This window comes from Hipposideros armiger, unplaced genomic scaffold, assembly GCF_001890085.2.
Source record: "Hipposideros armiger isolate ML-2016 unplaced genomic scaffold, ASM189008v1 scaffold_210, whole genome shotgun sequence".
Classification (NCBI taxonomy): Eukaryota; Metazoa; Chordata; class Mammalia; order Chiroptera; family Hipposideridae; genus Hipposideros; species Hipposideros armiger.
In genome coordinates, this window is record NW_017731560.1 from 379,936 (window position 1) to 393,718 (window position 13,783).

General features: G+C 38.9%; 1 pseudogene; it reads right to left on the reverse strand.

Annotated features, from left to right (window-relative positions):
* Window positions 1–2,571: 2,571 nt before the first annotated feature.
* Window positions 2,572–13,783, reverse strand: part of LOC109388867 (phosphoserine aminotransferase pseudogene) — a 30,461-nt pseudogene continuing 19,249 nt past the window's right edge.

The window sequence follows — 13,783 nt, forward strand, 5'->3', positions numbered from 1 at the left end:
CCTCCAAAAAAGAAAAAAATACATTTCTCCTGCCCCAGTCTCAGTGAATGGCACTACCATCCTACTAGTAGTTCAAGCCAGAAAGCTGGGGTTCATCCTGAATTCTAACCTTTAATTCACCCACCACTTATTATTCAATCTATCAGCAAGTCTTATCAATCCCACCTCCTAAATAGCTCACTTGTTTTCATATCTCTCCAGTCCCACTGCCACTCTTTTAGTTAAGACCACCATCAGCTCATTCATAAACAACTTAAATAACACTATAATTTGTCTCCCTGCCTCAGTATTTACCTCTTGTCCATTCAAGAGAACCCCAGGTGGCCACAAGCTTTTTCTTAAAAACAAATATGATCATGTCTCTCCCCTGCTTAAAAATATCTCCTGTGACTTCTGCTTCCAACCATGTTGAAGTAAATTACGTCAGTCTTTTTAAGCTGTTATTTAAAAAAAACTAGAAAACTGAACAAAATATATGAAACAGCTGTTTTTAGACATCAGAAAACAGGCAGTGCAGGACTGTAATTCCTGAAAAAAGAGAAACAAATTAGGTGAAATCTCTGATGGCCTTTGATTTTTACCTGGAGGCACCTTCTAAATCACGGTGTGGGAAGGGAAACCCCAGAAGAGCACAGTGGTCTTCCTGAGTTAAAGAGAAAAACATTGGATTTTGAAGGACTGGGGTGTCTGGAATTTGCAGGGTGGAGTTCTGGAAAGAAGGGAGCAACACTGGAAAAGAGTTCCAGATATCTGCATAGAGATCCTTTTGGTTGGATTGCTGAATACTAAGCTATACATACATAGATGAAACTCCACAAAGCCAGGCAAAAAAGTACCAAGAAACTGTAAGCCGAAATTCCCAGAGCGCTCACAGATTTGAAAGACATTCAATGTCCTACCAGCCAGAGTAGAGAATCCCTGTGAAAATCCAGGGCATTCAGTTGAATCCCCAAGCAAGGTCATATCTTAGTGGTAAGGAAAACTTGCCTTAGAATAAATGCTACTCTAGATCTGCTCTAATGACCCTTAAAAACAAGCCTGGAAAGGCTCGATGCACAAGTAACTTAACTGCCTTCCAGAACAAAGTTAAAGGAAGACACAAAACCAAGACACTCACCAATGAAGCATTCATTATATCTAAGATCCAATAAAATATACTAAACAGGTAAGGAAGCAGGGAAATATGCTGCTTTCATAGCTAAAGGGGGGGAAAATCAGTCAATTTAAACAGAGCCAGAAATGACAGAGAAATGAAATTAACAAACAAGGACTTTTAAAAAAAGATGTTTTATTAAAATATAACTAACATACAATATTATATTAGTTTCAGGTGTACACCATAGTTATTCAACATTTATATACCTAAAGAAGTGATCACCATGATAAGCCCAACAAACATCTGACACCGTACCACGCTGTCACAATATTATTGACTATATTCCTTACGCTGTATATTACATCCTCATCACTTATTTGTTTGATACCTGAAAATCTGAACCTCTTATTCGCCTTCACCCCCCCCACACACACTTTTCAATGCTTTAGGACTTTAATGTCTGTCACATATTCAACATAAAATACTGAATAGATAAACAATAGGGGGAAACACTTTTCAGCAAGGATCTTCCAAAACTTACAACATCACTTTGGTCAAACACTGTAACAAGAATTGTCAAATGAACAAATTATAAGGGAGTTTAACAGAGATTTTTAGTTTAACAGCATAACTGAAAAACAAAGACCAAACCAACCAACCTTCTCTTTTACTCACTGAAAGGAAAATAAAAGTAAACTGGGGAACTTCTAAATCATATGAAGCAGCTTTAAAAGGGAGGAGGGAGAGAAGAGAAACAACTGTTGAAAATATGATGCTATAATGCACAAGGTCAAGGATTCTAACAAACTCTCAAAGTCTCTACATATATCACTGAGAACCGCATTATTAGAAATATAAATGCATACAGATATAAATTATTTGACATTAAAACAGAACTTGCTATATAAACACATAGTATGTCACTTTTATCTCTTTATGAGAATAACAGTATAAAGAAAAATCTCCCGTTTGCCTTTTAGCCTGAAACTCCTAAACACTCACCACAGATCAATGTTGACCTGAATTAACAGCTGAGAAATCCAGGAGACCACACTGATGTCATTTTGGAAAGGATCAAGATTCAGCACCTAGCAGACCCTACCCACCCTCCATGCTGTGTGTTTGTGTGTTTCCAAAAACAATTTACTGCACTTTGCATAATTAAGACCGCAGACAAGTTTGAATACTGAGATCCAGCTAGAAAAAGTAGCATCAAAGACAACATAAGTGGGAATCATTAGAAAAGCTAAAGGAAGATTTTTAAAATGCTTCTAGGAAGTTCAAGTAAAAATTAAGTTGTCTATTATGCCCCAACAGCTTTGCAGGGCTGTGGATGTTTTGCTGTTATTTGAGGGAAAAAATCTATAATAAGCACATTCCTTTGAGAAAAATTCCATGTTTAAGTTTTTGAAGCCATTGCTAAGTTAAATTGTGTATGTTGTTCAAGGGCAAAGAATATATTGGTTAGGATGTGTTCATAGCTGATGCATCTCCAAAAAGTTCTTCATGAAGGTTGCCAGCTCCTAAACATCCTGAATTGTGATGGCACTAAACAGAGAGGCCTGGATGCCTCCCGCAGACTTACGCCCTTTCAAGGAGATCATATTGAGCTCAAGAGCTTTAGAGAGAAATCTTTTTTCTAGAGCATCATCTCCTCTTGTGTTGCCAATGCAGAATGGAATATTCATCTTGCTTCTATTCTGGAGCTCCACTGGACATACATATAATCTTTGAGAGTTATCAATAATATCATAAATAATTTGCAATTTGATGGAGCTAAGCTTCTCTGTGGCTGCCGCACACCTTTGTTTTTAATCCACTCCAGAACCAAGCTCATGACGTAGATGTTGATGCAGGGAGGTGTGTTGTACAAGGAGCTGTTTCCAGCCTGCACTTTGTACTCCAGGATGGAGGGGCACTCTCTGAGGGCGAACCCTAGCAGGTCATCACAGATGATCACCACTGTGAACTCTGCAGAGTCAACGTTCTTCTGCACACCAGCAAAAATCACACCGAACTTGAAAATGCCCACTGGCTTGGATAGGAAATTTGAGGACATGTTGCAAACGAGCACTGCTCCCCTGATATCAGGGATAACGTCAAACTCCACGCCATGCATGGTCTTGTTGGTGCAGATACACATAGGAGGCATTTGGGTTGAGGGTCCAGGTGCTTGGGTCCGGAATTTTCGTGTAACTCCCAAGTTTAGGGTGGACAATATTCACAGTTCCAAACTTCTTGGCTTCTTCTGCAAGCTTTAGCTGACCAAGCTCACGTCACCACATAGTCGGCACACCTTCCTGCTTTCAGGCCAGTTCAGGTTTAAAGGGGAAAGCACTGAGCTGGCCAGGCCCACCCTTCTTCGGCAAAAATCAGCTTGTAGTTGTCTGGAATAACTAGCAATTCCTTCACAAGATTCTCTGTGTTGTTAAGAATCTTAGCAAAATATGATGACCTGTGGCTCATTTAAAGAACACCAACCTCAACGCTTTTGCAGTCTAATAATTCTTTTTGGATCTCTAACAATACGGAGTGCAGCAGCTTGGTGTGCACAGTCAGAAGTTGACCTGCCTTAGGGTACCTATGGTGCTAGGGTGAGGACTGCGAGTCAGCCAGAGAGGACCAAATGTGTGTGCAGTGCTTCCCTTTTTTTAATTTTTCAATTATAGTTGACATTCAATATTATTTGCTATTAATTTCAGGTGTACAGCATAGTGGTTAAACATTTATGTAATTTACGCAGCGATTTCGCCCTGACTGGTCTCGTACCCACCTGGCATTATACGTAGTCATTACCATATTATTGGCTATATTCCCTATGCTTTATTTTACATCTCCATAACTATTATGTAACTACCAATTTGTATTTCTTAATCCCTTCCGCTTTTTCACCCTGCCCCTCAACCCCCCTCCCATCCATCACCTCAATAAATCTAGTAGTCATCCGACACCGTACGTAGTTTTTACAATATTACTGACTATATTCCTTATGCTATACATACCCTACATCCCCATGACTACTGTGTAACAACCAATTTGTACTTCTTAATCCCTTACCTGTTTTCACACCCCCCTCCAAACCCTCCTTCCATCCAGCAACCATCAAAAAGTTCTCTGTATCTATGAGTTTGTTTCTGATTTGTTTCTTTTTTTTTTAATTCCACATATAAGTGAAAGCACATTACATTTGTCTTTCACTGTCTGATAAGGTCCACTCAGTACAATATTATTCCTCTAAGTCCATTTATGTCACTGCAGATGGCAATAACCCATTCCCTTCCCTGGCCATTGTATATCTGTAGCTACTCTTTATCTATTCATTCATCCACAAACATCCATCCACAAACATCTGGGCCATTGCAAACAATGCTGCAATGAACATATGGATGCACATGTCCCCTCAAAGTAGCATTTTGGGATTCTTCAAATAAATACCCTGAAGTGGGATTACTAGGTCCTTCCTTGTCTCTTGTTATAGCCTTTATTTTAAAGTCTATTTTGTCTGGCATAAGTATTGCTACTGCAGCTTTTTTGTTTGTTTCCATTTTCATGAAATATCTTTTTCCATCCCTTTGCTTTCAGGCTGTGTGTGTCTTTTGATCTAAAATAAGTTTCTTGTAGGAAACATATGTAAGAGTCTTGTTTTCTTATCCATTCAGCCATTCTATGTCTGTTGATTGGAACATTTAATCCATTTACATTGAAAGTAATTGTTGGTAGATATGTAGTTATTGCCATTATATTATTACTATTTTGAGTTTTTTCTCTCATCTTAAAGAAATCCCTCTAAAATTCCTTCTAATACTGGTTTGGTGGTGATGAGCTCCTTTAGCTTTTTGTTGTCTGGGAAGCTCTTTATCTGTCCTTCAATTCTAAATGATAGCTTTGCCGGGTAGAGTAATCTTGATTGTAGGTCCCTACTTTTCATCACTTTGAATATTTCATGCCAATCCCTTCTGGCCTACAAAGTTTCTGTTGAGAAATCAGCTGATAGTCTTATGGGAGCTCCTTTGTAGGTAACAGATTTTTTTTCTGATGCTTTTAAGATTCTCTCTTTGTCTTTAACCTTTGGCATTTTAATCATTTTTTATTAATTTCAGGTGTATAAAACAACATAATTATTAGACATTTACACCCCTCAAAAAATGAGAACCCCACCGAGTCTACTACCAATCTGACATTGTACATAGCTATTACAATATCATTGACTATATTCCCTATGCTGTACTTTACATCCCATGAATATACCAGGGGTGCCAAAAAATGTATACAAGTGGACACTTTGGTCAGTGTTGCTCAAGCAGTAGTTCACCGTAATCAGAAGTGTCTGGATGCTGATGGTATCCACTTTGAGCACCTCTTGCAATTGCAGAAGTGAAAAATGACTTGTATTCATATTTTGTTATCAGTAAATATTGAGCATTACAATTTTAATAGTTTTTTTTCCTTTCTTAAAATGTGTATACATTTTTTGATACATATATATGTATATGTATATATATATATTTGACATTCAGTGTTATTTTATATCAGTTTCAGGTGTACAACACAGTGGTTAGGCATTTGTATAATCTATGAAGTGATCCCCCGCTAAGCCCAGTACCCACCTGACACCCTACATAGTCTTTACAACATTATTGACTATATTCCCCATACTATATTATACATCCCTGTGACTATGTTGTGACTACCAATTTGTACTTCCTAATCCCTTCAACTTTTTCACCCATGCCCCAATACCTCTCCCATCTAGCCACCATCAGTTTGTTGTTTATATCTGAGTCTATTTCTGTTTTGTTTGCTTGTTTATTCTGTTTTTTAAATACACATATAACTGAGCTCATATGGTATTTGTCTTTCTCAGTCTGACTTACTTCACTTAGCATAATATACTCCACATCCATCCACATTGTTGCAAATGGTAAGATTTCATTCTGTTTATGGCAGAGTAACACTTCATTGTATAAATGTACCACAATTTCTTTATCTAATCATTTATTGATGGTCATTTTGGTTTTTTCAATATCTTGGCTATTGTGAGTAGCACTGCAGTAAACATAGGGGTGCACATATTTTTTCAAATTAGTGCTTTACATTTTTGGGGGTAAGTACATAAGATTGAAATTGCTGGGTCATAAGGTAGTTCTATTTTTAATTATTTGAGGTACCTCCATACAGTTTTCCATAGTGGCTGCACCAATTTGCAATCCCACCAACAGTGCACCAGGGTTCCCTTTTCTCCACATCCTCCCCAGTACTTGTTCATTGTTGATTTATTGATGATAGCCATTCTGACAGAAGTGAGGTGGTATCTCATTGTGGTTTGAATTGTTTATTTGTTTCGTTGGTTGGTTTTTGGTGTCAAGTTGTATCAATTTTTTACCTTTGGCGTTTTAATTCTGATGTGTCTCACTGTGGGTGTCTTTGGGTTCATCTTGTTTGGTACTTTCTGCACTTCCTGGGCTTGTATGTCTATTTCCTTCACCAGGATAGGGAAGTTTCCTGGCGCTATTTCTTCAAATAGGTTTTCAATTCCTTGCTCTCTCTTATACTTCTGGTCCCCTTATGATGCAAATGTTGGTATGCTTGATGTTCTCCCTGAGGTCGCTTAAACTATCCTCATTTTTTTTGGATTGTTTTTCTTTTTGCTGTTCTGTTTGGGTGTGTCCTGCTACCTTATCTTCTAAATCACTGCTACCTTATCTTCTAAATCACTGAGTCAATCCTCTGATTCAATCTTCTGCTACATCTAATATGTTGATTCCCTCCAATGTATTCTTCATTTCAGTTTTTGTATTCTTTATTTCTTACTGGTTCTTTTTTTATATTCTCTATCTCCATTTTTATGTTTCCTATCCCTGTGTTGAAGTTCTCCCTGAGACCATTGAGCATCTTTATAACCAGTGTTGTGAACTCTGCATCTGATAGGCTGCTTGTTTCCATTTTGTTTAGTTCCTTTTCTGGAGCTTTCTCGGTTTTTTTCATTTGGGACATGTTTCTTTGTCTCCCCATTTAGCTGTCTCCCTGTGTTTGTTTCTATGTATTAGGTAGGGCTGCTATGTCTTCCAGTCTTAGTAGAGTGGCCTTATGTAGTAGGTGTGCTGTGGAGCTCAATGGCACAGTCTCCCTCATCACCTGAAGTGGGCACTCCAGGTGTGCTTCTTGTGTGTGTTGTGTATGACCCCTTGTTGTAGTTGAGCCTTGGTCGCTGCTCGTACATGGGTGGAAGGGATCAATCTTTGTGCTGGTTGGTTTTGAGGACTGGCCATGACTACAGTGGAGGAGCTGTTATGCAGGTGCTCACCCTACAAAACAGGATTTGCTGTAGCAAGGCTCTGGTGACTGCCCAGTCTGCCCTTTGGGTGTGTCTTTCCCAAAGGCAGCTGGGTGTTGCTCTGGCTGGGTCCAATGGTGGCCACCAGGTGTGCCAGTTCCAGGGCCTCTTAGGAGAGGCCCCAGCACAAACCAGGTTCAGCTGCAGCCTGTGCCCTTCCCAAGGCCACCCAGCATAAGCCACAAAGCAATCTGCAGATAGATGGCCGCCCCTCACACTGGGCTTGGAGGTTCCTTGAGAGGCCAAGCCACAAACAAAGGCCAGCTGTCACTCATCCTGGGCTTAGGGCTTCCCAGCCAGGTTTACAGAACATGCCAAAGTCAGATGCCACTTTTTTGGGTTTTGTGAAACTTTCTGAAACTTTAGGAAAGTCTGGAGCATGAGCAAAGACAGGCTGTTTATGTGGAAAAGTCACTGGAAATGACTTGGGTGTTCTTGAACATTGGGTGGGGTGGGGTCTCAGGGAATTAGGGCAAATGAATTGTGTTAGCCAGGTTGATGGAGAACCAGATATGACCATGGCCTCCATTGCATGCTGGGATGGCAGAGAGCTCAATCAAGAAACAATGGCTTCTGCTAGCTCTTCCATTTGAGAGAAAGCTGCCCCTCCAGCCCTCATCCTGAAGCCAGACAACTCAGTTCCTACTGGTACATATGTCCCTGGTGCCTTTTGAGGTGGTGCCCCAGAGCTGGAGCTCAGAGTGAGCAAGTCCATGTATGGTCTCTTTAAAAGGAGTGCCTGGGACTGCAGCTGCCCTTGTCTCACTCAGCCACAATATCTGCTGGTTTCACAGCCAGAAGTTATAGGAATTTCTCTCCCTGGCACTGGAATCCTGGACTGGGGATCCTAGTGTGGGTCTCGACACCTCATTCCTCTGGGGGGGCACAGCTAAGATACCCCTAACTGATTTTTTTATTGTTAGTTTCAGGTGTACAGAACAATGCAATAGTTACCCTTTTCACCCTCACAAAGTAACAACCCCCCTCCCCCCATCCACTGCCCTCCCACCCCCGATATCATGCTTATCTATTACAATTCCATTGAATCCGTTCCCGCACTCTACTCCGTGTCCCGAGGTTATATGTATATATAATTATAGTTGACATACAGTATTATTCAACATCAGTTTCAGAAATACAATGCAGTGGTCTGGCCTCTACATCAACTATGAAGTGGACTCCGCAAAAGGGCATTGGTCCATCTGGCCCCCTAAGAAATGCTTACAACGTTATTGATTGTATTCCTCAGACTATCTTTTTCTATCCCTGAGGCCATATTGCAATTACCAATTTGTATTGTCTCATCCCTTCCCCTCTCCTTCATCCCCACCCCCTCCCAACTAACAACCCTCAGTTCTTCCTCTGTGTCTCTGAGACTATCTCCATCCACTTCTCCCATCCATTCAGTCCCTAACTGATTTTTAATGCTCACATGCTGGTGTGGGTCCAGCCTGTTCCATGTCTCCACCCTTCTTACTAGTCTTGAGGTGGCTTCTTTTGTATGTCGTTAGTTGTAGGGCTTCAGTGCAGCTAGACTTCCAGTGATTTTCATTGATGGTTATTCGGTAGTTTAGTTGTCATTTTTAAAAAGATTTTTTGGGGGGGAATTGGGAAAGGGGAACAGTGTTGGGGAATTGGGGAAAGGGGACAGCCAAGCTGTTGTCTTTCAATCTTAGTTGTGGAGGGTGCAGCAAGCTCAGCTCCAAGTCTAGTCACCATCCAGCAGCCCATCGGCAGCTTGCAGCCGCTCAGCTCAAGGTGCTGTGTTCAACCTTAGTTGCAGGTAGGCGTAGCCCACCATCCCATGCAGAAACCTAACTGGCAACCTTGTTGTTAGGAGCACATGCTTTCACCAGCTGAGCCATCCTGCCACCTGTTGGCAGCCCAGGGACAGCTCAGCTAAGGCGCAGCTCACTGGCCCATGTGGGAATCGAACCGGCGACCCTATTTCTCAGAGCTCGTGCTCTTAACTAACTGAGCCACTCTGCCAGCCCTTAGCTGTAATTTTGATTTGGTCATGAAAAGAGGTAATCACAGTGTTTACCTACTCAACCATATTGACCCAACAAACAAGAACTTTTAAAATACAGTTAAGTCTCCGACTTACAAACATTTGAGTTGCTAACCTTCACAGATACGAATGGACCTCGCATTACGAACACTCGTAGATGAGAACAAATCGCGGAAGTAGCTCATGTGTCTGCAGGACATTGTCACAGTTGTGCTGCTGTGTGCTCACTGTACAGTGTGATAGTGTACAGTAGTCCAGTGCTCAATCAGAGCCCAGGATGTCCGGAAGCAAGAGGAAAAGCAGTGATGATATGGAGGGGACTGCTAGGAAGCACAAAGCAATAACCTTGGAAACAAAAGTGAAAATAAATGAGAGATTGGACCAAGGCAAAAAGATGGTAGACGTCGCTAGTTCTTATAACATGAATCATTCAACCATTGGCTTTACATTGTATATTTGTGTCAAAGGTGTGTAAGACTCCCTCTGTCGGACTTACGAACGAAGCCGACTTACTAATGCTCTCCCAGAACGGAACTTTTTCATAAGTCCGGGACTTACTCTACGTATTATAAATAGGCTCAAGGATTTAAAGGAAAATGTGAATATAGTGAAAAAAGATTATATACATATATATATATATATGTGTGTGTGTGTGTACACATATGTTTATATATGTATATACACACATATACATATATCAAATAGAAATTTTAGAAATCAAAAATACAATATTTGTAATAAAAAATTCACTAGATGGGCATAATAGAAGATTATACAATTCAGAAGAAAATATCAGGGAACTAGAAGAAATAGCAATAGAAATTACCCAAAATGAATCTCAGAAAAAAATAAAAGTGTGATAAAAAGTTAACAGGATGGATAAACAATGTGTGGTATATCCATACAACGGAATATTATTTGTCTATAAAACAGAATAGAGTACTCCTACATCTACCACATATAACAGGTCTGACAATTAAGTTTGTGGACTTTCTGCAATGATGCTGCTAACTTTTTTTTATATCAAAGGGATTATTCATTATGAATTTGTACTAGCTGGAAAACAGTTAACCAAGTTTGCTATTTGGAAGTGCTGAAAAGGCCGCATGAAAAAGTTAGATGACCTGAACTTTTCACCAACAATTCATGGCTCTTGCATCACGATGATGCATCAGCTCACACGGCAATGCCTGTGAGGGAGTTTTTAGCCAGTAAACAAATAACTGTATTGGAACCCCCTTCCTAATCACCTGATCTGGCCCCCAGTGACTGCTTTCTTTACCTGAAGATAAAAGAAATATTGAGAGGGAGACATTTTGATGACATGCAGGACGTCAAGGGTAATACGATGACAGCTCTGATGGCCATTCCAGAAAAAGAGTTCCCAAATTGCTTTGAAGGGTAAAGTAGGTGCTGATGTTAGTGCATAGCTTCCCAAGGGGATTACTTTGAAGTTGACCATAGTGATATTCAGCAATGAATTATGCAGCACTTTTTTCAAGATGAGTTCACGAACTTAGTTGTCCATCCTCGTAAATGAACCTTGAAAACATTATGCTAAGTGAAAGAAGCCAGCCACTAATGACCACAATTTATGATTCCATTTATGTGGATTATCCGGAATAAGGAAAACTATAGAAACAGAAAGTAGATTAGTGGTTGTTTAAGGATAGAGGGCTAGCTAAACTAGATGGAGTTTCATTGGAGGTGATGAAAATGTTCCAAAATTGACTATGGTGATGATTGCACACATCTATGAATATACTAAAAGCCATTGAATTTTACACTTTAAATGGGTGAATTGTATAGTATGTGAATTATATATCAATAAAGCTGTTTTTTTTTAAATGTTAACAGAGCCTCGGTGACCTGTGGTTCAATATCACGCAGTCTAACACATGTATAGAGTTCCAGGATGAACTGAAGGAAGAAAAAATATTTGAATAAGTAATTTGCTGAAAATTCGGCAAATCTGATGAAAACTATAAGGTACAGGTCCAAGAAGCTCAACAAACCTCAAGAAGAATAAAAATAAAGAAAACCAAACCAAGGCACATCATAGCAAATTGCTGAAAATCACAGTAAAGAGAAAACGTTAACAACAACCTGAGAAAAAAGACACATTGCATACAAGAGCACCAAGCTAAAGATTAACACAGATTTCTCAACAGAAATGGTACAAGCCAGAAGACAATGGAGTTAGGTCTTTAAAGTATTTAAAGACCTATATTACAAGAAATGTTAAAGGAAGTTTTTCAAATTAAAGGAGAATGATATCAGATAGAAACTCAGACTTACAAAAAGCAATGATGAGTACCAAATGCTGTAAACATGTCAGTAAATATGAAAAGGCTTGTTTTAATCCTTTTAAAATTTGTTTTTGAAAGATAATTGACTACTAAATGCCGCTGAATTTTTCACTTTAAAATGATTAATTTTAGGTTCTTTGAATTTCCCTTGAATAAATATTTCAAAAGAGATAAGTGACTACTTAAAGTAAAAAATAATAACAATGCATTTTGGGGATTATCAAATATGTAGAAGCAAAATGTATTACAACACTAAAAAGATTGGAGAGGATAAATCAAAGTATGCTGTTTTAAGGTTCTTACTTGCACATGAAGTCATATAATAGGGTTTGAAGACAGATTATGATAACTTAAACATGCTTGTTTTAAACCCTAGAGCAAGTGCAAACAACAACAACTAATTATAGCAAAACCGCCAATGGTGGAGATAAAACAGAATATTAAAAGACTTGGATTATTTCTTTATACTTGCTCCTCCAGGAGGTGGAGCTTAATTTCCTTCCCCTTGAGCGTGGGCTGAATTTAGTGACTTTCATATAACAAATAGGAATTTGAAATGGAAAAAACAGTAGCTTTAAAGTGAAGAAATCTGACAGATATCACCTTAAACAAATAATTAAAGTTAATATCACCAGTAAGTCATGTTGATGTCATGTACCCCCCTGATATGATGAGATGACAAGGGCACATTGTCTCAGTGGTATGCTTCCAAAAATTTATAGCCACAAACTAACCAAGAGAAAACAACAGTTATACCCAAATTGAGAGACATTCTACAAAATATCTGACTAATACTCCTAAAAACTACACAGGTCATCGAAAAACAGAAAAGTCTGAGAGACTGTCACAGCCAGGAGGAATCTGAGGAGACCTGATGACTAACTGAAATGTGGTAACCTGGATGGAATCCTGGAACAGAAAAAGATATTAATGGGAAAATCCAAATGAAATACATAGTCTAGTTAATTGTATTGTACCAATGTAAAGTTCTTAGTTTTGATAAATATGCTACCACGTTTATGTAAGATGTTAATGTTAAAGAAAGTTGGTGAGAAAGTATCTGGGAACACTATGTACTATCTTTGCAACTCTTCTGTAAATCTAAAATTATTTCAAAATAAAAAGTTTTTAAAGAAAATACTCAATCCAAAACAGGGCATAAAAAGAGGGGAAAGTTGGTGAAGATGGAAAGAATAGAAAACAAAGAAAGAAATAGATGACCTAAACCATATCAATAACTACATTGAATATAAATGTACTCCAAGTGGTGCAATTAAAAATCAGAGGTCATCCTATGGTATTAAAAATAATATTGGCCATATCTTTTTTGGCTGTCTGTAAGAAACATTTTTAAGCATAAAGACACTGATAGGTTAAAACCAAAATATTGAATAAAGATATGCCATGGATGGCTGTATTAATTTCAAAGTATGCTTTGAAACACAGAATATTACCACAAGGAACGAGATTTATAATGATAAAAGGGTCATTTCATCAAGACAATATAACAATCTTAAATGCATAAATGCCTATTAACAAGCTCCAAAATACATAAAGCCAGAACTGACAGAACTGAAACAAAATATAGACATAACCACAATTATAGTTGGATAATTCAACAGGCCTCCACGGTAACTGATAAAACAAGTAAACAGAAAATCAATAGGATATAGAAGACTTGAAAAACATTATCAACAACTTGACCTAATTGTTATGAATAGAAAACTGCCCAACCTCTGCAGAATACACATTCTTCTCAAGCACACATGGAACGTTCTATATGACAGACCATATATCAGGCCATAAATTGAGTCTCAGTGAATTTGTAAGGACTGAAATCATAGAGAGTATGTTCTCTGACCTCAACAAGATTAAATTAGAATTCAGTAACAAAAAGAGGGCCAGCCGAGTGGCGCGGTGGTTAAGAACTGGCTTGGGACACCAGAGGGCCCCAGTTCAGATCCCACATATGAGGGCTAGTGACACTGCCCTCTACAGCTAAGATGCTGAACAACAGCTCAACCTGGAGCTGG